Source organism: Mustela lutreola, chromosome 8 (genome assembly GCF_030435805.1).
Source record: "Mustela lutreola isolate mMusLut2 chromosome 8, mMusLut2.pri, whole genome shotgun sequence".
NCBI lineage: Eukaryota > Metazoa > Chordata > Mammalia > Carnivora > Mustelidae > Mustela > Mustela lutreola.
The window spans coordinates 111276184-111301434 of NC_081297.1; the positions used below are offsets into that span (position 1 = coordinate 111276184).

Below are 25251 nucleotides of genomic sequence, written 5' to 3' on the forward strand. Positions count from 1 at the left end.
TTATAATTGTTAATGTAATCCCATTTATCTCTCTTTTACTTTATTCCTTGTGCTTTTGCTTCCTGTTAAAAATACTTTTCCTGGGGCGCTGGGTGGTTCAGTGGGTTAAAGCCTCTGCCTTGGGCTCAGGTCATGGTCCCAGGGTCCTGGGATCGAGCCCCGCTTCGGGCTCTCTGCTCAGTGGGGAGCCTGATTCCTCCTCTCACTCTCTGCCTGCCTCTCTGCCTACTTGTGATTGCTGTCTGTCAAATAAATATATAAAATCTTTAAAAAAATATTTTTTCCTGTCTTTTATCAGAAACATTTCAGTGTTTTACTTTATACAATGAAATATTTAATCTGTTTTAAAGAAATATTATTATGCACTATGTGTTAGGAATAAAATTCATAACACATTCTTTCCCCACTACTTACTAATCACGCATCTACCATTTGTAAATTTTGAAGATATGAATGCATGTTTCTAGACTATTCTGTTTGTTTTCATTTGTCCCTATGACATATCCCTACAACAATGGCACATTGGCTTAATTAATATCTCTAATTAGGTCTTGATATGTAGTAGAGCAAGTCCCCAACTCTTGTTCATCTTCCTTCTCACATTTGTCTTGACTGTTCTTGGCTTTTCACACTTCAACATTAATTGTAACATTAATTTATTGGGTTTCATGGAAAATCTTATAATTTTCATTACAATTTCATTAAATTTACAGATTGATATTGGAAACATTATCTGCTTTATGATACTGGGAATCGTCCATTTGCAATCTCTCGCCACTACTTGGCATTCTTAAATGTCATTTTTCTCAAATAGGTCTTGAACATCTTTGCTGCATATTCTTATGTACTTTATGTTGACTTTTTGCTAATATATATATCTTTTAAAATAAAAAATAAAACAATTTAAAAGTGTTGTGTTTATGGTTTGTAAAAATTATTTTCACATACTAATTTTATATTCAGATTATTGGCAGTAATGGTTTTGTTCTTACTTTTTTTTTATCCTCTTAGATTTTCTGTATATACAATTATATAATCCTTAAATAAGTTTCCTCCCAATCCTTAATATCTTCATCATTATCATCTTTATCATGTTTTTCCTCCTTCTCATTTTAGTACGATGGATAAAATCTCTAATGAAACTTGAAATGAAATGGCTGTGACAGATTAATACAAAGTGATGCCCAGTGAGCAAATTCTTCTCTATGTTTATGCCTTCATGTAATCTCCTCCCACAGTGAATCTGGCCTCGTATTTACCTTCTGCTAAGCTATAGAACATTGCGACGACCGAGTTCAAAAGCCCGTACTTTAGGAAACCTTGCAGTTTCTGCGTTTTCCCTCTTGAGATTCCTGAGATGCAATGCAAAGGAGCCTGAGCATTCCCACTGAAGAGGCCACACACAGAGAGTCTAGGGAATGAAAGCCTATCCAGGAGAAGAGGCCCTAGAGGAGAAAAGCATACAAGTCGGGTGAGAGAGGACCCGACTATCCCAGGTTAGGAACTGGGCATGTGACTGAGACCATCTTGAATTCTTTACCCCGAACGAATATGAGCAGGCCCACAGAGACTTACATGGAATACATAAGTCATCCCATCTGAGCCCAGCCAAGTCACAGAATCATGAGAATCAGTAAATCATTGTTTTTATTTTATTTTATTATTTTTTAAAGATTTTATTTATTTATTTGACAGAGAGAAATCACAAGTAGATGGAGAGGCAAGCAGAGAGAGAGAGAGAGAGGGAAGCAGGCTCCCTGCCGAGCAGAGAGCCCGATGCGGGACTCGATCCCAGGACGCTGAGATCATGACCTGAGCCGAAGGCAGCAGTTCAACCCACTGAGCCACCCAGGCGCCCCAGTAAATCATTGTTTTTATACAGCACAAAGTTCTGGGGGCAATTGTTTCGCAGCAGTAGGTAACGGTTACAGTGGTAATGGTGAGATTCTTCTCCTCTGGTGACTTTAAAGGAAATGCTTCTCCTGTTTTACTTTTAAGCATGTTTTCTGTAGTTTTTTTTGCTCAGGTACCTTCTAACAGGTTAAGAAGGTTTCTATTTGTCCAGTTTCAAAAGTTGTTGTTTTTCTTTTTTTCCCAAGTACTTTCCCCATATCAATTGAAATTCCCTTTTTTTCTCTTATCTGTTAGCATAGTTAGTTGGATTTTCAACTATAAAATAATCTTTGCATGTGCAAGATAAATAATATTTTATGATATTTTTATATGCCTTGCTTCATTTTCTCTGACAATATTTTATGTAGGATTATTATATCTATGCTCCTAAATAAAATTCCTGCATTATTTTGTATTTAGTTGTTTGTATCTAGACTGGTATTAAGGTTTCATTGTCCTCATTCAATGATTATTAATATGGGCATCCCTTGTTATCAATACATAATATGTACCTGGAAATATGTTGGACTGAATATTTTTGCCTATTCTATTCTGATTTTTAAATAGTACTCAAAATGCATTCTCAGACCATCCAAAGCCCTCAGTCAAGTTTCTCCACATGTCACGAAAACTTTAATACAAGGCTTTTTGTATAATAGAAAACATCTATAACCATTTTTGCTTTTATTTTCACTATTAAATAAAGATGCAGTATCAGATGCAAATGATATTTGTAATGCATACATAGTGTATGTTCCATAATATAAATAAATAATCAATGAAATAGTAGGTTAAAGATATTAATTTCAACTGGACCCAGGTTGGTACTATGCCAAGTTTCCCGATATTAGCAAACCATAGTGTCCAGGGAATATGTGGAGATAATCCAGCATAGTCTGAAGCCACATTGCCTTCTATGGTCCTGGGTAGGGTATAAATTCAATATTTTTCCTGGTATACAGATGTTGATTTTTAATAGGACTTTTCAACTCAGGTAGGGAATTTGAGGAAAATTTGCAGTTCATTTTGAATATTCATATCAGGAAAGGTCGTGTTTAACAAGTTTAAACATGCATCATTTTCACATTTGGATATTTTAAATTTATTCCAATTTCTATTATTTTTTAAATCTGAGTTTAATGTTTTTTATGCTTTGCAAATGTGTTTCTCCTTAAGTTATTTAAAAATCATGTATACCTAAGGGACATGCTTTACCATTAAGAATGTGCTCTACATGATATCTATTTTTTGGTATTTGCTTGAAACTCATTTTATTTTTGATGCATGATAAATCTTTTGTAAAAATATCATGTGAGCTTGAAAAAATCATGTAGTCTTAAATCCCAGTGTGAGTGGTTCTATATATGCATCATCAGACCAAATATATTAATAGATAATATTCAACTCTTTTATATTCTTATTGACTGTTTATCCACTGACTATTCCAATTACCACAGGAGGTATGCAGATATTTTTAAATTTCCCACTATGGTAGCAGAATTTCTAATTTCTCTAGATAGTCATCTCAACCATATTCTGAGATTGTTCTTAGGTATATGCTGATATTTTAAATTGTCATATTTTCCTGTTAAGTATCATTTTTATTATGTAGAGACCACTTTTTATTTCCTAATCTTTTTATCTTAAAGCATATTGTGCTTGCCATTAATACAGTCATGCGGGCTCTCTTCAGGCCAACATGTTCATGGTATTTTAACATCATTTTTGCAAGTTTTGCATCTTACTCATTTTTCCATTCAGTCATCTTTATTGGTCCTAATTAGAGTCTCAATAATTTCCCTTGGATAATTCCTCCTCTCTTTGGGAGTTTTAATTTTCAGCAAAGCTAATATAGAACTTGTAAGACACTGTTTTGAGTGAAATGATTCTTTCAGCATACTGCTAAGTCTTATTTCTGAAGGAGTTTCTTATTCTCCATCTGGTGGCCCTAATCTGAATTTTACCCAATCTCCAACACTAACCCTGTGATCCAACCTCTAACCCCATAGCAAAATCTCACTGGGGCAATCATTGCCCTTTAATTTGTTTTTAAAGATTTTATTTATTTGTCAGAGAGAGAGTACAAGCAAGGGGAGCAGCAGGCAGAGGGGGAAGAAGGCTCCCTGCTGAGCAAGGAGCCAGACTTGATCCCAGAATGCTGGGATCATTACCTGAGCCAAAGGCAGACTGAGCCACCCTGGAGTCCCAATCACATTTTATTTATATATAATTATATCTATATCTATCTATCTATCTATCTATCTATCTACATATATATCTTTTAGGTGTTCTTCAGTAATCTTTACCTGTTTAGATACTGGTTTTCTAGAACATAAAACTATGCCACTCTTTGTTGGTCTGCACATCCTTCTAACACTGTATTCCCCTCTTCATAGAACTCTACAAAGTCTACACATTGATTTTAATTTTTTTTCTTACAATTTAAAACTCACATTGGGCGCCTGGGTGGCTCAGTGAGTTAAGCCGCTGCCTTCGGCTCGGGTCATGATCTCAGGGTCCTGGGATGGAGCCCCGCATGGGGCTCTCTGCTCAGCAGGGAGCCTGCTTCCTCCTCTCTCTCTGCTTGCTTGTGTTCTCTCTCTGTCAGATAAATAAATAAAATCTTTTAAAAAAAGAAAAGAAAAAAAAACTATTAAAACTCACATTAATTGGGACCTTCACAATGATATATATTTACATTTGAGGTTATAAGTGTAATTAATGGTTGCTCATTCAATTGTTTTCTCCTATGACTTGCTGGCACCTCCCACAATGTTTTCCTTCTTTGAATATATTAGCTACTTGTTTGCCATAGGAAATTGATTTACATATTTATCTGAATGTTTTTCTCCACCCTCATCACACTTAGTTTCAATTCCTCTTGATTAGTTTATCTCGCCTCTGGGCAGACACATTCTCCAAGGGAAAAACAGAGCTTGACAAAGCTTAGAAAATAAAATGAAAAGAGGGAAGGCATCCTAGGTAAAATGGATGGTGCAGAACTAGAAATAAAAATATGTGACGAGGGGACATTATGTGGGTCATTGTGGGATTTCTGAAAGAAAATAGTGAGAGCTTAGGTAGAAATGACAGGAATAAGCCACCAAAATAGCCTTGAATTTCAGCTTGAGAAGTTTAGACTTAGCATACAGATTTTAAAATTTCATCTGAAGTTGAACGGTGTTGCTCAAAATGACATCTAAATAGATGACTGTGGGGAGTGGCACACAGAAGACAGAGGAGATGGAAATCAGATACACAGCTTTGCATAAAGAATCTGCCATGCCGGGCGCCTGGGTGGCTCAGTGGGTTAAGCCGCTGCCTTCGGCTCAGGTCATGATCTCAGGATCTTGGGATCGAGTCCCGCATGGGGTTCTCTGCTCAGCAGGGAGCCTGCTTTTCTTTTCTCTCTCTCTCTCTCTCTCTGCCTGCCTCTCCATCTACTTGTGATCTCTGTCAAAAAAATAAAATCTTAAAAAAAAAAAAAAAGAATCTGCAATGCTGAAAGAAAAAAAAAAAGAATCTGCATTGCTATTCCAGAAAAAATGAATAGAAAGTAAGAAATTAAAGGGATAATGAAGAAATGCATAGTAAGTTACGTAGGAACCATAGATGGGGGATAAAGGATGAATTTGTTTGTGTTACCCTTGGTGAATCAGAGGCACATCCAAGTGGCCTTGAATGAGAAGTCTGTTAAACAAAGATGGTTTCTACCAGATAGAATTTGAAAGACACAGTTGGGGTTTTCTATGTTAGGGAGCACAGATGTGTGACCATCTAAGAAGGATGCTATATCATAGCATTTTCAGGTGCGAAGTGAAGGAAACCTAACCCAAATAAGTTTAAGCAATAAAAAGGATTTCTTGGAAAGGCGCTGGAGTAACTCACAATATAAAGAAACAACTTCAGGGCTCAGGCACTTCTGAGGGGGTTAAGGATTAAGAACTGGGGCTTGGCCTCAATCAGAAATTTTCCTCTCTCTCTTTCCCATCTCTTTTTGCTTGTCTCTCTTTGCTCGTCTCTCCTTGATTCAGTTTCTTTCTATAGTAGACAAGTTTGTTTTTTTTTTTTTCCCTGTGCTAAAAATAGTGGTTAGTGGACAATAGTGGAAGCACATTATTAGAAAATTTTTCTAAAGAGAAACTGTTAGCCTACCAGCAAAGGGCTCTGATTGATTTTGTTTTGGTCATGAATCCATTCCTGGGCCACTTACTGCGGTCAGGGGCAGGTGATAGGGTGGTTAACGTCTGTCTCTATGGACAGGAAGGTGAAATGTATCACTACCCAAGGTGATGGTGAAGAATATGTCGACTGAGGAAAAAAACCCCAAAGATGGCTCAACTTGTAATTCAATTTTATATTGCAATAATAACTAAAACATATATTTACAACCGTATCGCTGTGCAAGATGTTAATACTAATTCGTGCTACCGTAGTCACCTGGCAACATCATCAATAATGCTTAAAAGAAAACACAATGAAAAACTGGTGGACTGACACAAAAGTAGAAAAAATTTAAATGAAATGGCGACATACTGTGTCTTAGAGCAAATCTATATGCCTCTTAAGCAAGTAAGGATAACATCAAAGGCATTGTCTTTCTTTGAAATAATTAGGATCAAACATGATGAGACATCAAAGAAGAGGTTTCAGGATAAGCAAAAGAAAGTCTGCTTCAGGAAGAAAATTGCTTGTTATATAGCATTAGAGGAGGATGAAGTCAAAAGCATGAAAACAATAATCCATCAACCTGTGATAGCTCGACTCTGAACAAGTCAGAAAGCCAATGATCTAAGTTGGGCTCATCTGTAACGAAAGCCATGAAGCAATTGATGTCTACAGAAAGCAGAAGTCATGGAGAAGATTAAAGGCACTTAGGAGTAGAATAGGAATTAACAAAAAAAAAAAAAAAAAAAAAAGGAAGAAGAAGCACATGGAGAGAGAAAAAGAAATGAATAGAGCTGTTGAGTCACAGTTATGCCAGGGCGTAAATATTTCAGTACATTGAGGAGCTGCTGAATTTGTTTTTATAAGATGCTGAACAGCATCTCAGCTCTGCAGGGGTTTGACTACATGGCAACTGGGACTGCTTCCTTTAGTTCTTTCCCTTGTGTCCTGAGGATGGATCTCCAATTACTGAAATGTATCTCTCTTCCTTGAAACCTGAAGAATCTTCATTTTACACATTATCTTTTAGGCAAATCTTTTGTTTAAAGACAATGGGTTTCTAATGAAATCTATGAGTTTTGCAGTGCCGTGTTCTTGATTGATATGTGGGCTTTTTTGCACAATGCTGAGATTTGAACAGCAAGTATTTTAGAGCACACAGACCTTGAGAGCAAACAGACATGGCTTTTTTTTTTTTTTTAAGATTTTATTTATTTATTTGACAGACAGAGATCACTAGTCAGAGAGAAAGAAAGACAGAGAGGAGGAAGCCAGGCAGAGAGCCCGATGCGGGGCTGGATCCCAGGACCCTGGGATCATGACCTGAGCTGAAGGCAGAGGCTTTAAAACACTGAGCCAATGAGGTGCCCCCAGACGTGGCTTTCAATCCTCGAAGAGCTCTATGTCCTCCAATAGGCTTTCCATGCTTAAATTTTAACCTGGCAATAGTGCTCTTAATAGAGCTGTTTTCAAGTTTAAATAAGATATAATGTCTTCAGCAGGATTAGTTTCACAGAACATTCAAATGTGTTAGCTATTAATTATCATTTGACTATAACTTCATATGAACTTATTGCTCTGTAGTTAATAAAATTAACTTTTGCAAATATTAATGTCCTATTACATATTTGAGCAGGTGGTTCAGGTAATTGTCATATTATGCTAAAATGCTTTTATGATACGCTGGTAGGTCAGGGGAAAAAAATAAAACAACATGAGAAAAGAATGGGTATTTGACTATTCCAAACATATAGTAATGGTCTTTTGATTATCCCTTCTAGTGGGTGATATCATTACATTTTACTTAATTTGCTGTGGTTCTTCAAACAATCTAGGGTTTGGGGAGCATAGGAAAAAAAAATAAATTTGCCACCTGAGTTCTGAAGAAATGAAGTATAAGACAAAAGAGGAAAGCAGCAATATTGATAACACTGACATTGCAGATGGTGGCTTATAGCTAAAGGAAGGTGGAATATTTAATATAGAGCCAGAGACTTAGATAGACTTAGCCACGGGTAATCCTGGCTTTGGGGCCAGTCCTCCATGCTTGGGATGTGAACATAGAGAAACAAAACAAATATGTATATCCTGCAAACACCCTGGGTCCAAGGAGAAAGAGAAGGAGAGGTGAGTAAACTTCCCAGTTTTTCATTGCAAGAGAACCAATAATTTTAAGTCATTATTTATACCTTGGGAGAAGTAAGTAATAGGACAGAGAAAATCTAGAAATGTTACCCTATTTGAGTCCCCTCCATGAGAAAGGGAACACCAGAAGAATGGAAAAGTATCTCTCCTAGTTTCTCCCAAATAAAACATATTTATTTACTCTATTTTAATTAGTGTTACATTTTTTTTTATAAATCCTACATCTGTCTTGTATTACTGACATGAGTAACTGCCCGAATATTTCACATTATTATTTTTAGACAAGTCTCAAAGACTAAGTCTGAGGATTTCTTTTTCACATTTTCAAGACATGCATAACTCACTACGTGGGTCATGAGTGGAAAAGTAGATCATTGTTTGGAAAGAAAAAAAGGATAGTGGTGTTACTAGCAGAACAGAAGAACTGCTTTTGCCATGTTGACTTTGGAAAGGGAAAGAAAAGAGCATCGAAGTGCAATGATCTTGGGACTCACCATTGTGAAGGAGAGGGCAAGCCCATGGGTGAGCAGATCAGACTGCACATCAGAGTTTGGTTGTGCTCTGGTGTGGAGGTATCAGAGGGTGTATTGGACCTAGATCATATGTCATTAGGTATAGATGGGAGATCTGGAGATAGCCTCAGTTCTGAATTGTGCTCCTTTGGAAAATTCATTTAAATATGAGAGATTTGGGACCAACTTCTTCTCACCAATAACTTCCCAAATATCCCTTTCCTCTAAGGCCAAGACTCAACCAGGTGTTTAGGTACTCAGAGATTTCTGAATGGGTAAGAATTTGTATATAAACCTGTGGTGATGTGGAAATTTATGAGAGACCCATAGAGAGGTAATGTTTTAGTCCAGTCTGGTGTTCATGCCATGCCAAGGGGCTGACAGCTATAAATTGCCTCTTTGACTGTGATAGTTTTAGTTTCAGTGAAGCTTAGTGCTTCTTCCTGCTAGCCAACACTGTCTTTATGATAACTTGTGAAAAATGTCATTAGAGTGAGATCATCACAGAGGAAGCCTGGCTTCAGTGGAATAATTTCATTGATTGGTGTTTCCATTTGAGACATTGTTGGAGATTGTTAACAGGTGAGTCTGTGCCTGGGTGGCTAATACTGTAATCGCACTGACCATAATGGCTTAAGCTTTGATTCCCTTCTGGTGTATTCAAGTCAAAATGTTGAATTCATGAAGAGGAAATTGAAAAAGTTTCAAGGGGTGGAATATTTGAATTAAAATCTAAATTAATGTCCTGCTGGATATAAGAGGATGTTTAGTTGTATGCAGCAAAGATGTTATTTAAAATTTTTTTTTCAGTGACAGTAAAATTGTTAGGTAATTGCCATATTCTAACAGGATAGTACTGGTACAATCTGCTTCCCAGAAATCATCTGTTGTTTATTTTAGAAGAAGTGGCCACTTTAGAATGGTCTAGAAAAAGATCATTCTAGAAAAGAAATAATACAAAAACCATTAAATTTTTAAGAGAATTAGAAGAAAATCTTTGAATGTCACTTTTTAAAACAAAAAGTAATTCTCACTTGTATTTTGCTTTGCTGATGAATTTAGGAACTAAGATTTAGAACTTTAGATCCTTTAGAACTAGGATTCTCGGGTGTGACTCATGGTCTTTATTTTAGAAATGTACTATTTAGACTTAGATGGGATGGTGGGAATTTTCTTGGAGGAGTTATTCCTAACAAGTGCATTGATATTGTGAATTATCATATGTAATCAATTAAATTAAAATATTACTTAATATTTCTTAAAAAGATCTAATAAGCTTTTCTCAATGAGTTAAAATGTGGTACAGAAGCAGGTTTCTCAAGAATCTCAAGGTGTGTAGTTCAGTTGTTAAGCATATGCTTTTGTTTTGGTTTTGGTTTTTTTTTGTTGTTGTTGTTGTTTTAAAGATTTTTTATTTTTATTTATTTGACAGAGAGAGATCACAAGTAGGCAGAGAGGCAGGCAGAGAGAGAGAGAGAGAGAGAGAGAGGAGGAAGCAGGCTCCCTGCTGAGCAGAGAGCCTGATGCGGGACTCGATCCCAGGACCCTGAGATCATGACCTGAGCCGAAGGCAGCGGCTTAACCCACTGAGCCACCCAGGCGCCCAAGATATGCTTTTGGCTCAGGTCATGACCCCAGGGTCCCAGGATCAACTCCAGCATCGGGTTCCCTGTTCTGTGGAAAGTCTGCTTCTCCCGCTGCCTCTACATGTCTCCCCTTCTTGTGCTGTCTCTCTCAAACTCTCTCAAATAAATAAATAAATAAAATCTTCTAAAAAATAAAAATAAAATTAAAATTAAAAAATAGAACCTCAAGAGGGTCTGGGGAGTAACTGCTTTACATTAGTTCTAGTTTAAGTGAGAGAATATTAGATATTAGTATCCTATGTAACAATTATTTAATCATGGAATATTTAGGGTTATTTCACTGTTTTGAAAATTTTAAATTCCTAGCTTCTAAAATATCAGTCTTCAGGCATACAAAGCTGGATTGAAATAAATGAGGATATTTGGCTGATTAGCAATGCATGAAACTTGCCTCTTTCTGTATGTGAAGCATTCTCCCTGATATAAGTTCTCATTAATCTTGGTTGCAAAGATATTTAGCACTCAGACTTCTATTCTTTGAAGTTGAGAGATCTTTAGTTTGGAGAAAAAAAGTCACAAGATATCTTTCCCACATTGTTGTGGCTCTCTTGGCCACCAGGTGAGGCAATTTTATAAAGTGGATACTGATTTAGATTTTTATTTTATTTCCTGAATCTTCCAAGAGTCGTGACTTTTTTTTTTTTTAAAGATTTTATTTATTTATTTGACAGAGATCACAAGTAGTCAGAGAGGCAGGCAGAGAGAGAGAGGGGAGGAAGCAGGCTCTCCGCGGAGCAGACAGCCTGATGCGGGGCTCGATCCCAGGACCCTGGGATCATGACCCGAGCCGAAGGCAGAGGCTTTAACCCACTGAGCCACCCAGGTGCTCCCCAAGAGTAGTGACTTTTAATAAGCCCAAATATAAAGCTGAGATAAGAGGGTGGGTTATCCACCTCTACTTGGTATACACTCCTTCCTTTCATTCATCAAGCAGTCTTGAGTTCTGTTTTGTTTTGTCTTATTTTGTTTTTCTCAAGATAGAGTAAGAGAAAGACAGAGATCAAAAAATCACAGCTGTATTATTAATAAGCTGAAATAGAAAATGTGTTTCATATACCATCAAGCCTCCTCATTTTTTTCCTTTAGAATAAAGTCTGTACAGTCAGAAATGCGGACATCTCCCCTTGGCAGAGGCAGCACCTGCTTTCAGAAAGCAGAGAAAGTGTGTATCTTGAGGCAACACTGCTAGAAAGAAATACCAGGGCAGGGACTGACAGGTTCAGGTTCTTCTCCCTAATGAACCTATTAGTTATGTCACTCTCCTCCTTGGGAAGGAGAGGACTCCACGTGCTTCCAAGTTTTTCTCTCCTGGTTGTACACATTCTCCTTCATTTGTCTGAAAAGTATGGGATAGAGAACTGACTTCACCTCCTCATTTCTGTCCTCTTCACAAGTAATTGTTCCAAGCAGACAATTTGCTAGGTGTTGAGAGATATGCACAGGTAGGCAACGCAGATTCCCTGCCCCTAAAGCTATCGGGTATAGAAGGGAACTTGATACCCAAAGTGAACAACTCAAATGATACTTTCTTGGAAAATCCTTCCTTGAATACTCTAAAGTTGTTTCCTTCCTATCTTAGACACTGTGTTACAGCATCGGGTTCTATCGTCAATCAGGACATTTATGAAATTATCATCTCTGTCAAGTTATATCTTTTCTGTCTCCTTCCTCTACATAGAAAGTCTTTGGGATTGGGTGATGTTTCTTTCCCTGTATACTACTTTATGCTCAGCACACAGAATAATTCCTGTGAACCATCATGTTATCAATAAATATTGTTGGATGAATGAAGATTTGAATAGGCCATCTATTTGTAGAACTAACAGGTATAAATCTTACACCTTGATGATTTGGTAGCCATAAGTTAATCTTTGATACATCCTTAATGGATAATATGAATCCTTTGAGTAAATATTATACATGGTTCATTTTGTTTTCAAATAAGGATGTTGAAGTAAACAACGAGGTGAAAAAATAATGTATTTCTTTTGTAGTTTTCCTGTTCTCGTCTGTCAGAACCTTGTTTTTCACAGAGGTAGTTCCTAGGGTATATATAGAACCCAAGTGTTGATGGCTATATCAAGAAGTACGTGGGTAGAGAAAAAGCCAACCAATGGGATGCTTTCTCAATGGTGCCATGCAACCAATGAGGAGAACAGTTGCTCCTGCGGCCACATTTCCTTGATTCCTCAGAGTACTCCTGCTATTCGGTGCCCTTCCTGTGGAGAGTCATTCTCTAACATAGATACCAGAGAATGGATAAAAATCAAGAAAAACAGCAATAACAACAACAACATGAAGTTGGGCAGAACTTTTGACCTCATGTTTCATCTCTTGAAACAGTTGTGAAAAACTTGATACCTTTTAAGACATTTTAGGCCTGTGTTCTGTATTTCTGAGCACCTGAACTCCTATGAGACGAAGGCCATAATCTATCTGAAGAAAACATAGATTTGAGAAAACAGTAATCTAGCATTTTGAGTTATTTTGTTAGTCATTTTGAATCTTACAATGAACACTCATTTAAGAGTCCAGACACCTGCACTGATCCTCAATAGGTCAATTCACAGTCATATTCATTTCTTGTCGCTGTTTCCCCTGCACTGAGAAATTGAAGACGATTGTAATTCTGAAGCTACAAGCAAAGAGCATTTGAACCAAAACTTTCATCAGGAAAGGCCTTTTCATATACACAAAATGGAACGATTCTGTTTGAACAAAGCATATTTTTATATGATTTAGAATCATACAAATGATTTAATTCTAAATCACTAAAATGATTTAGAAATCATTTAAAACATCTTCTGATGTCTTAGTTTTTAGAATTTCTTTTGGCCTCTGTATCTCAAGATTACTGACTAAAGGTTACTGGGTAACTAATGTTTGTTCTAAATTCTCAAAAATAATGTTTGTGCTCTATCAAAGTGTTGAGGTATCCTAATATGTCATGATGTGAATTCACATATCTCAGAAAAAAATAATACATATATAATTAGATGTATAATCTATAATATAGATATTGGTAAGGAAGAATGAGTGTTGGGAGGAAAAGAAATAAATTTTAATGTAAGATGCTTGAGGAGTTTTGAATTTGATTTCCAGGGCAAAGAACACTAAAATATTTATTCTTGAAATATAAGAAACAAGAACTCTACATGGAAATCTAAATGCTGCAAAAGTGATAAAGTTTAATTCAAAAGAAAAAAAATAAGAAATGTGTTTTTAGCCAGTGCAATTTTATATACCAGCGCTAGAATTAGAAGAGCTTATACTTGGGCATTATGTATTACTTCACCTTTTACTATTTTTCTATGATAGAATGGAGGATGACAAAGCATGGCTTCAAAAGAGAATGAATTTATTTCATTCAGAGAACTTAATTACAAAATGTTTGCTAAATCCAAGTATAGGGAGAGCTAAAGTCAGCTTTTAGTTGTTCATACTCAGTATCTATGATAATCTTTGAAATCAATTGGAATTTTGATTCTTAAACAAGAAGGGTTTGCTGGGAAATGCAGTTTAGATGAGAAGTCTAGAAATCAATGTGCTGGCATTAAATCAGGGCTCATCCTTTTTCCCTTAAATTTTCTGTTTTCTCTTCTCCTGAACTTGTGGTTTCCCCCTTAGCTATGATCTCACTGTCATTGCATTTTCTCTTCTTAGAGAAACAATATTATTATTAGAAGAAGCATTGCTCTGCACGTGGAGAATTTCTGATTCTGTTATGCAAGCTTTAGGACATCAGCCTCCTCTCGGCTCTAAAATTACATTTGCTTCATTGCTTTCTTTCTCTTTCACAAAGGCCCTCATGCCAACATCCAGCCCCAAGATGGGAGTTTTGAAAGCACTAATCAGCAATCATCATGGCTGGAGGAGTTTAGAATAAATGGATGAAAATCTAGAGCAGCACCTTAGCGTTGCTACAGAACTTGAGAAGTCTTAGAGTATCTGGCTTGACATACGATTCCTAGGTTGACTGGTAACAAGATAGTCATTAGAGCCAGAGGGTAGAAAAAGAAAAAAAGTTTTGCCCATAAAATCTTGACAACTTCAGGGAAGAAGCTGCATTTCCTTTAGTATTCATGGGAAGGAATTCTGACTTGCTCTAAGACTGGTTGTTATTTTACAGTTCATTAATCACTGAGTATAAAGGGCTCTGGGGGAGCAGAGGAAAGCTGAGGTCAGCCATCCAGCAGACGGCCCATGATAATGACAGTGTGGCAGAGGTCTTTCTGCTGCCGGCAGCCAGCCCAGGCCCCAGGACTGTTAGGATTAGTCTCCATAACCAGTCTGGCTTGACGTGCCCTCTACTTTAAAAGAAAGCAATACTTAAATGTTCAAGTCCCTTGATGTAATTATTCAATGCAAATAGCATATTTTTCTAGATCTCTCAAAGTCATAAAAGCTGAGAGGGATTGAAAAGATAATGAGTAAATCAGAATGTACAATAATATTCCCTTTTCTTAAATAATTGCCATTTGATCTGCAAAAAAATGGCAGATTGGGCAGAATAATTATCACTCATTCCATATTAAATATACAGTTATTGTAGGTATGTTTTTTCAGTTGTTCTCCAATTCTTCCTTCTATCTCTTATTCCTCCCTGAATTCAGTCTGCAGACCTTGGTGATAAACATTATAAAAACTTGATTTACAGAGCTCTTATGGTCAAATACTCTGGGCAAAATGCAGGGCTCTGAAATGCACTGTAACTTGGTCAATATAATAGTTGAGTATTGTTTAAAAACAATAAAAAAATATCTAGCACTTTCTTTGTAAAAGCCTTGTAAGAAATACATTTCTTCTCTCAGATAAAAATCATTTATAAGTACCAGGAAAGTGCTCAGAATTGAATGCCTTTGAAATAATATCAGACATTTTCTGGTATAGGACAGTTTTATTTAAAGGCTTTAGTGATAGTTTTTATGTTTTAAAACTTTGCCTTTAATATTTCTACTGTTTTGTGTCCTTACATAAAGAGAAGCATAATACACTGATAGAAAACTCAGTATTACACATATTTGAGATTTTAATTGAGAATGTATTATCTTTCATTTAGCACCTAAGATGAAGCTTAATTTTGCATTTCATGATTAGCAGTTTCGCTAAGGAAAGTGAATTATTCAAAGGGAATTGCCAAGAAAATGTTTTAAAATGCTTAAATGTTTTATATCAAAATATAATGAATATTGTGTTTGGACACACAAAGTATAGAAGAATGCATTTACTTATGGATAATTAAATTCCTAGGGACACCTGCCTCAGCTGGTTAAGTGCCTGACTTTTGGCTTTGGTTCAGATCATGATCTCGGGGTCATGAGATGGAGCCTCTAGTAAGGCCCCACCCTCAGGGTGCATCTAAAATTGACTTCCTCTCCCTCTCCCTCAGCTCCTCCCGCCCACATGAATGTTCTCTCTCACTCTCAAATAAATAAATGAATGAATTATTGATTCCTAATTATAAACCTTTTAAAATGTATTTTAAATACTTATAATGGGTAATGCTAAACTTTTGCAATCGTTCACTATGCTTGAAAGATATAATTTTTTGATATATGATAACATAGCATCCCTCTTTGGATTAATTTTTTTCCTCATTGAGAATGCAGTAAGTCTATTGAGAGTCACATTTAAAACTCGTTTTGATGTTTATCTTCCTTAAGGGAGTTAGTTTAAATATGACAGTGATAGGACAGATTATCTGGTCTTTAATTCCTTTTTCTTTTAAAGACATTTTAATTTTTATTCCTTCCATTTTAGAATAATGCTCTATATTAGCTTAGTCTAGATTGATAACAACCCTCAAATCTCAGAGGCTCACAACAATAAATATATATATTTTTAATCATATTACATATTACCTTCAGTTTGTGACTCTACTTCATATCTTCAATCCAGGACGAAGTTGGAAAAACAGACCTTAATATCTTGGTACATGATGTTAGAAAAATATGTGACAGACAAAAATAGAAATGAGAAATGGCAGAACCTCATGTGGGATCCTAATATTTTGTTCAAAAAATGCTATGGGTCAGTTTCAATTACATTGGCCAAAGTACATCAAATGGCCTGATGTGGGACAAAGAGCATCTTTTTTCTTTTTTTAACTGAACTACAGTTGCATATATTATTAGTTTCAGGTGTACAGTACAATGATTTGACAATTATGTATATTACAAAATGCTTACCACAGTAAGCATAGTTACCATCCCATCACCACACAAAGTGATTACAATATTATTGATTGTATTCCTTGTGCTGTACATTTCATCCAAGTGACTTATATATTTTATTGGTCTTTGTTTTCTAATTGTCCTTATATAATACTATACAGATCCTAGAGGACTCCATCTCAGGTACCATCAAGGCTTCAATCAGATTTTATATCTGCCAAAACTCTGATCACTCCCCCCCCAAATGCATATAGATCTGATAGAAGGGAATTTGTGAACTTCAAAATTTGAAACTTTATAGATACAATGAGGATCTTAGTAAACCAGGAGAGATACAGAGTTACTTAGAAGACAACATTTCATAGACCATAAAGTGACACCTAGACCTACCCTCAGCAAAGCTGGTTGGTAGAATCAAGCGGCTTCCAGATAAGATCACCTCATTTAGTAGAATTCTTGACTGGAAGAGTGTTGGCTTTTTCCCTGAACTACCTTTTGCTTCTCCTCTATCTCGCTGACAACTATTTAAACTGTTTGCTGACATCCTGGTTAACGCTTATATAATGGACTATAGCAAATGTTAGTGTCTTCCAATTTCTGCTTAGAGCAATATAAAAACCCAGCAGATAAATTATGGGCAAGGGAGAATTACATTTGTGAAAAGGTTTCACCGCAGGATTTCTTTAAATATTGTACTTCTCTAATGCAATTGAAATAATTCGATTAACTTTTAAAAAGACTTTCAGAAAGATAACCATATTTAGTTTTAGTTAATTCTTGTCATGTAGCTATTAGCACAGTGGTGATGTTTTGAAATGCCACTAAAACTCAAGGAGCTTTCCAAGTCCTCTTAATGTTTATAATTTGTCAGAATTAGAAATTTCATGGAATTATTCAAAAATATTTATGGAGTATTTACTGCATAGGCACTGGCAGGATGAAAACATACACATGCACACACACACACACACACACACACACACTAATATTAACATTAACATTTGGCTTCTTATAAAGATATATATTTATTTACTTTCATTTCATTTTGGAAATATGTTTGAAAATCCACAGGACTGAGGACTTGTAAATGTGAAAATTTTTTCAAGAAAAGTACAATGGAGATTTTAGGTATCTTAGAGAAGAATAATGTTGATTTTTTGGCAAAAAGTTCAGAGTAGATTATTAAATATGTGTCTCCTATCAGTTAAGATTGTGTTTGGCTGTTGGGTTACTGTTCTACTTGTAGGTCATCAAATCTACAAAAGATATTGTCAGCCATGTCGGTCCGTTTTGATCCAGAAAACAAAACCAGAAATAATCTTCTGTTTGCATCTCAAAGGCCAGGACAACATCACAAAAACACCTTCTAGATACAAGTTATTGTTTCTCACCTAGTGATCAGAATTGACCATTTCTAAATCTTTGCTTTGTTTCAGCCAAACTGTAGTCAGGCTTCTCTCTTCTCTAGAGAATGTCAGCTTGCCCCCTAAGCAAGTACTAACATGCAGAACTCTCCCCTCATCAGCTTAGGTTGAGAAGTAGCTGACCTAGGAAAGACATTCTCTGTCAAACCACAAAAAATATGCAGTCTGCTTACTCTGCATTCTTCTGTTAACTTTCCTTACTTACTGCTTACTCCCTCTACAAGAAAAGCCTTTCTGTTTGATATTGAGATGCTTCTAGATTTCTGAGATCAGTGAGTTCTTCCTAATGCTCTAGTCTTCCTTCCAAATAAAGTCTCTATCTAAATCTGGATTTGTTTTTTATGACCCTTTGCTTTCTGGTTTGGGTGAGTAAGGAGAAAGGGAGGTAGTGACATTGGGTATTAGATTGGCCATGTGAAGTATCTGCTGAAGTTAGTAAGCACTTAGCAGTGTTGAAGTCGAAGGTAGCTTATTTGCTGGCATTGTTACGAAAGGAAATAATTTATTCATTGGAAAGAGGCTTGACCCAGATGATCTGAATGTTTCTCTCCAAATCCAGGAGAGTACTCTGCTAAGCATGGTTCGCACAAACCCCCAAATCAGCTTTTGGGCAGAGATCATATCTAATTTTAATCAATTGGGAAAACATTAAGAAACAATAAAATTTAAATTGGATTTTAATCATGTGGAGAATATTAACAGTTGGGACAATACCAGTACATATTTGGGCAGGAAAACATTCAGGATTTATAGTTCATTGCCATGAAGCTCTCTGGATCCTTTACTGAACCATCAACAATTTCCCAAGCTCCCAGCTCTTATGAGGAGAAGGACTAAAGTCAAGGTTACAGTACATGCCAATATTTGATCCCCAAATACATATTTTTTGTTAAAATTTTGCTTTTATTCCCATTTTAGATTAGTCTAATCTTGGTGAGAAGATAAAACTAATATGTAATTTTCTCTCCTCTTGGTTCAAGGAAGCAATGTGATAAAAGTATATCTTGAGCTCATCAAAAGTAATTTAAATCATCCAAAAGTGTCAAATATCTAATAATATTTGGAACTAGGATGAGAAAAATATCCTCCAGTAATTCTCCAGGAAAAAATAATCCTGTTTTATGGATATGCTGAAAGGTGTTAATCCAACTTTCAGACAGAAGATATGTATGATTTAGTGATTTCGTGTTTTCGCAGGAATGAATGTAGTACTTATGAATAAAATTGAGAATTAAAAAAATACATTGGAAAAATCTTGAAAAATATTATTTTCCTCAAAACTTACCTCACTTTGTTTCATAAATACTTTTCCAGTCACATTCACTTATTTGATTTCTTTCTGAATGAGTGAAGAGTACCACAGTTTTATAATATACTTATCTTGACACTCTATATTGACATAATCATTTTAATGAAAACTGGGGCAGGAAATTACTTTGAGATTTTTTACTTAAGATTTTAATCCTATCATACTACTTTTTATGTACTTTTAAATAGACTCTCTTATTTCCTGGTTTCAAGCAGCAAATATTTTTAGGCAGATACTCTATGAAACATTTCTGCCTTTGTCCTAGGAATAAAATACCAGGTTCAAACTTTTACTTACAAAAAGCATTGGTAGGAAATTTATGTTATTAATTTATGTAGTAGAATATATTTTTCTCTTCAGAAACATGAAACTCCTTTTATTGATTTGTTTTTGTTTTGAAAAGTTAAAAAAGTATGCAGCAAGTTACAATAAGTAATATAAAAAATATCAATGTGCGCGCCACCCAAAATTGGCCAAGATGGACATGTTCTACTTTCTGTATAAACATGAATCTGATCTATCTATCCACTTATCCATATTTGTGTACTTTAATAATTTTTTTTTCTTTGACTATTTCACACAATTTTAATTTAACTCAGTCCTAACAGGTACTAAAGGTGGATATAATTTGCATTGCTACTATGAATATTTATATCCTGCATAGGATTTTCTAATTTGTCATTGCTTACTTATAAGAATTCTAATGATTTTAGTATGTTGATTTTGTATTCAACAAACTTACTAAACCCTCTATTTGATAGAATGTAGTCTAAGATTGTCTTGAATGTTCTATGTAAATAGCAACTATTTTGTGACTTCTTTTTAAATTTGTATGCCTCGTATTTACTTTTCTTGAGTTATAATATTGGCCAGGACAACCCATGTGATGTTCAATAACTGAATGATAACAGAATACTTGTTTTATTTCTCACATTAGTAGGAAAGATTCTTACATTTGACTTTTAGGAATAATATTCCTACAGATTTTTGGTAGCACTTTAGCAGGTAAAGATGTTCCCATACTCCTAAATTGCTTTTTAAATAAATAGGTGCTGTATTTTTCAAACGGTATTTTTCTGCACCTATTTTTTTCTCCGTCATATGATCTTTGAGGTACTAGATACATGTTTTATATTGAATTGGTAATTTTTTAAAAAATGCATTATATGGGGCACCTGGGTGGCTCAGTGGGTTAAAGCCTCTGCCTTCAGCTCAGGTCATGATCTCGGGGTCCTTGGATCAAGCCCCACATCTGGCTCTCTGCTCAGCCGGGAGCCTGCTTCCGCCACCCCCCGCCCTGGGTCTGCCTCTCTGCCTACTTGTGATCTCTGTCTGTCAAATAAATAAGTTAATAAATAAATAAAAATGCATTATAGCAACCTCACATTCTCGAAATAAACATTTTTGGTATTTTTTACTACTTTTTACTATATTGGGTTGAATTTGATTTCCACTTTCTTTTTATTTCTTCATGTTTTTTGAAAGGTGAGATTTAACTATAATTTAATTTTTATACCTTACCTAATTACCATATATTCTATATTAGATTCATAAAATGAGTATCATTTTCCATTATTTTTTTATTTCAAAAATAATTTGGTAGAATAAGGATTACTAACAACTTTGTCATTGTTTCTTTGGATTTTTATTTGAGAGAGTGAGAGAGAGAGAGCATGAGGTGGGGGAGGGACAGAGGGAGAAGCAGACTCCCCGCTGAGCAGAGAGCCCAATGTGGGACTGGATCCCAGGACCCTGGGATCATGAACTGAGCTAAAGGCAAGCACTTAACTGACTTAGCCACCCAGACACCCATGGGTTATTAATAACTTTAACATCCTTTAAAACTTATGGGTGCAATGATCTGGATCTACTGCTTATTTTAGAGAAAGCCTCTTGTGGTTTTTTTTTTTTTTTTTTTTCCTCCCGTATCCCCAACCAATACAGTTTTTTAATGGCTGCTGGTCTATTCAATTTTTCTACTTATTAAATCAATTTTAGTAACTTATATTTTTAATAAAATTACCTATTTTGTCTATCTTTTCAAACACTGGCACAAAGTTACTTGTACTATTCTCTTGTGATTAAAAAAAACTCTATGTTCTATTACCATCTTGTCCCCTAAAATTGTTAATACTGTTTATTTTTACCATCATTCTATTTATTACTACTATATTTTTTCCCTAAATTTTGTTAGAGGAACCCATGCTTAAGCCTGTAACACATGTAATTTTCTAGCAATAATAATTATTTCATGAATGAACACATGTCCTAATATACGACAGTGATGAAGGAGGAGAAGTTTTCTGGAACTGTTGGAAAATATGGACTTTCCCTTAAGAGGTAGATACAAGAAGAGGTGGCCCTGTTTTTTCCAAGCATTTTTGGGCCCAGATTTGTGGCTCCAAACTGCTCTAATCCTAGTCATACCTCCCAATAAGAAAAGACACAAAAACAATATCAGAAAGATTTAATTTAGCTACTAGATTAAAATCAATAATCTTATCTCTGAACTCTCAGATAAATGATTTTAAAAATTCCTGTTTAAGTCATTCTTTGAAAGGTTTTTGCTTATTTAAACTCTAACTGTTGCACCTGTATTATTTCTTCCATATAGTTGCCTATATACCATAACGTGTACTCAGAAGTTGGTCAGTAAATGTGTTGCATGGGAATGAAGCAAGCCACCATCTTTCCTCCTCCTTAACTCCTTCATATTTGTAAGTTCTCCATCAATGTCCCTTAGGGCCACTGGCTATTCTCCTTGCCCAGTGACACCACTATAGGTGGCCATTGGCATCTCTAATTTGGCTGATGGCAGACTCCCAGAACTAGACTCCTTGACTAGCCACCCTCCTTCATGTTATAAACTGCACAGTTAGACAAATTGTCCTAAACTGCAAACCTCTGTTGCAACTTTTCTGCTTATAATCCTTTAAAGACTGAATTATCAGGGAATTGGGTTGCAAATAAGAGCAACCAACTGTGACCAAGAATATGTTATAGACCAAGTCTTCTCTGATTGAGCGAGTTTGACCCCTGATAGGACCCTAGCTTTCCAGGGTTTGGGGGAAGGAATATTCCCATATCTTCCCTTTGGGAATTCTGCCAAAGGGAAGGATGTTCATATAAAACATTGTCAGGGGCATGTGGGTGTCCATTAAGTGTCCATCTTCTGATTTGGGTCAGGTCATGATCTCAGAGTAATGTACTTGGGCCCTTCATTAGATTCTACACTCTGTGGGGAGTCTGTTTGAGATTCTTTCCCTCTCCCTCTTGCTTGAACATGCTTGCTCTCTTTCTCTAAAATCAATCAATCTTTAAGAGACTGTCAAAATGACAAGTGAAAATTGACAGTGGTTCTCAAATTCTCCAGTCCAAACTGAACAACATGGCTTATAAAAAAAATACATTGAGCTGCCATGTTTTTTTTTTCTTTGGAAATCTCCCTTGGCTAACTCTCATTCACCCTCCAGTTCTCAGCTTAATATCTACTTTCTCCACTGGAAGCTTTCCCATTGCCCTCATGTCCAGGTTGAAGTCCTATGTTCTCATAGAACAAATTGTACCTGAAATGTCTTACTATTTCATATATAATTCTAAATATCCTTCACTGGACTTCATACTGTCCTCTATTTCTGTCTTGAACATAAAATGATGTGTAACACAACTAGACATTCACTAAACATGTATTGAATAAATAAATAATGTTTGTGCAGGCATTCAAGGCAATGCCTAGAAAATACTATTCAGTAATGCCATCTTTCTCCCTTTTCTTTTTCTCTTTCCTAAGGTACAGTTGAAATTGAGATCTGTTGCCAACCTGAACTTAAACTCTGATGTACTAAAGGTGAACCTGGGGCAGGAACTTCGATATGCTTTTAAACTGACTACTCTCTTTCTACAATAATTACTTCACCCCAGTAATGCCTCTTGGGATTGCATTTTTCCATCTAACCAGAAGCCGTGGATGTGAGCTCTGGGGTATATCTAGGATGCTTGATATTTTACATAGCATAGTAGCCTTTATTCTTTGGAATTAGAGCTGTTTCTTACATGCCAGTGGAGGTTCATGCCAACCACATAGAGTTCCTTGACTATACCGTCTTGATCCCAACATGTATTGCATGATAAATTTATAAAAAGTTGATCTTTTTTCATCTTACTTGGTAATAGTTTAAGTTTTTTCACTTTTTACATAAAATAAATCAATTTGGATATTTCTGAGTCAAAAGCTATTATTTTCAAAATAGAACTTCACTCTGTAACATTGAAATGCTTCATCTGTTTATTCAGCCAATCTTCCTTTAATTGGCATATATTGGGTACCTACTAGGTTTCAGGCACTGGAATAGGTGTAAATAGTCCTAAGGTAAATCACATTCAGCTTCTTCCTTGAGGGAGACAGACACCTAAACCATTCATTCTAAAACAAGCAAACAAAACAATGAATAAAATGGAAGCCCTGAGGAGAGGTACCCCTGGGTAAAGGCAATAGCAGCAACACTGTCCTTGATAGCCAAAGAGTGGTAAGGAATAAGAGTCTAATTGAAACACTAAGTCTTCTGATGACTCTTAAGTTTGCCAGTGCAATAGAGGACAGCTGTGGAGAATTAATTAAAACAAGTATCAGTTGTATTCTACACATGGGAATCAGACTACAGTTGTGAAAGCTTTTACTTAGAGGTACCTAGAAAATAATATACATTTAAAATCATATTAACTGTGTACATAATATCTAAAATAATTCACTTGCTATAGATACTACTATGAGCCAATAGGCAATAAGTTGAGGAGTTAGGTAAGAGTTTCCTGAGAATGACTCAAGATTCATGCTTTCTTTATTTAAAAAAAAAATGATATAAAAATAGAAAAGGATGGCTGTGTTAATACATATACAGTGTTAATAAGAGAATAGCTTGTAGATAGGAAGCATTTTTTTCTCTTTAAAAAATTTTTTTTTTAATTGAAGTATAATGGCATACCGAAATGTATGTTCCCTGGTCTGCTAGTCTGCACCTCCCGCCCTTGCTCATGCAGCTTTGTCATGGCCTCAGAAAACATGCACAGTGAAAGCCCACCCTAGACCTTGAGACACCTCTGTGGTGGATGACACCTTCAAGGAGGTGAAGATTTCTGACTACAGAGGTAAATACTCTGGTCCTCTTTTTCTATCCACTGCACATCACCTCTTGTCTGTCCCACGGAGATTATTTTCAGAGAACATGCTGAGGATTTTGGCAAGCTAGGCTGGTAGCGCTGGGCTCTCTGACTACTCTCAGTTCACCCACCTGGCTTGGATCAACAAGCCTGATCCTCTTGAGAAGGAAGGAGGCTTGGACCCCCTGAACATGCCCCTGCCTGCCAATGTAACCAGAAGCTTGTCCCAAGGTTCTGGTGTGCTGAAGGAAGACGAAGGCATTGCCTCCAGGGGCCTGTTTATCATTCATGGTAAGTGTGCACTTCACCAATCGTTGTCAATGATCTGCTTCTGGGTGTTCATGGACACAGCTCTGCAGCTGGTCCAAGACTTCTAACCCACAAATGAGCATGGGGAAATCTGTTCTACTGGATGCAAGCCAGGCAATGACACAATAAAGCTCACTATGTATGACAGCAAGGAATACTCCAAACACAACTAGGCTCACAGGTGGAAATCTTGGGCTCTTGACCCCCACCTGTGCTCTTACATGGATACCCCATGCCGGCTCAGGAAAGGCTATACCTGCCCCTTCAATCCCTAACACTGGGGGGCTAAGAGCAAGGCCTTCTCATTCTCCCAGCTGGGAGCTGGTGAGTGGTGGCTCCTTCCTTACAGCCACCTAGCTGGGCACAGGCCTAGAGGTGACCAATAAAGAATTAGGACAAGCATGATAGATAGACAGACAGATGGATAGTAGACAGATAATGAACATGTAGAGTGATATTAGTTTTAGGTGCACAGTGTAACCATTCAGCAATTCTATATATGTCTCAGTGCTCAAG

General features: G+C 36.2%; 1 pseudogene; it reads left to right on the plus strand.

Moving 5' to 3' along the window:
- The window catches only part of LOC131839821 (peroxiredoxin-2-like), a 62355-nt pseudogene extending 37447 nt beyond the window's left edge, over positions 1-24908 (plus strand).
- The last annotated feature ends 343 nt before the right edge of the window (positions 24909-25251 follow it).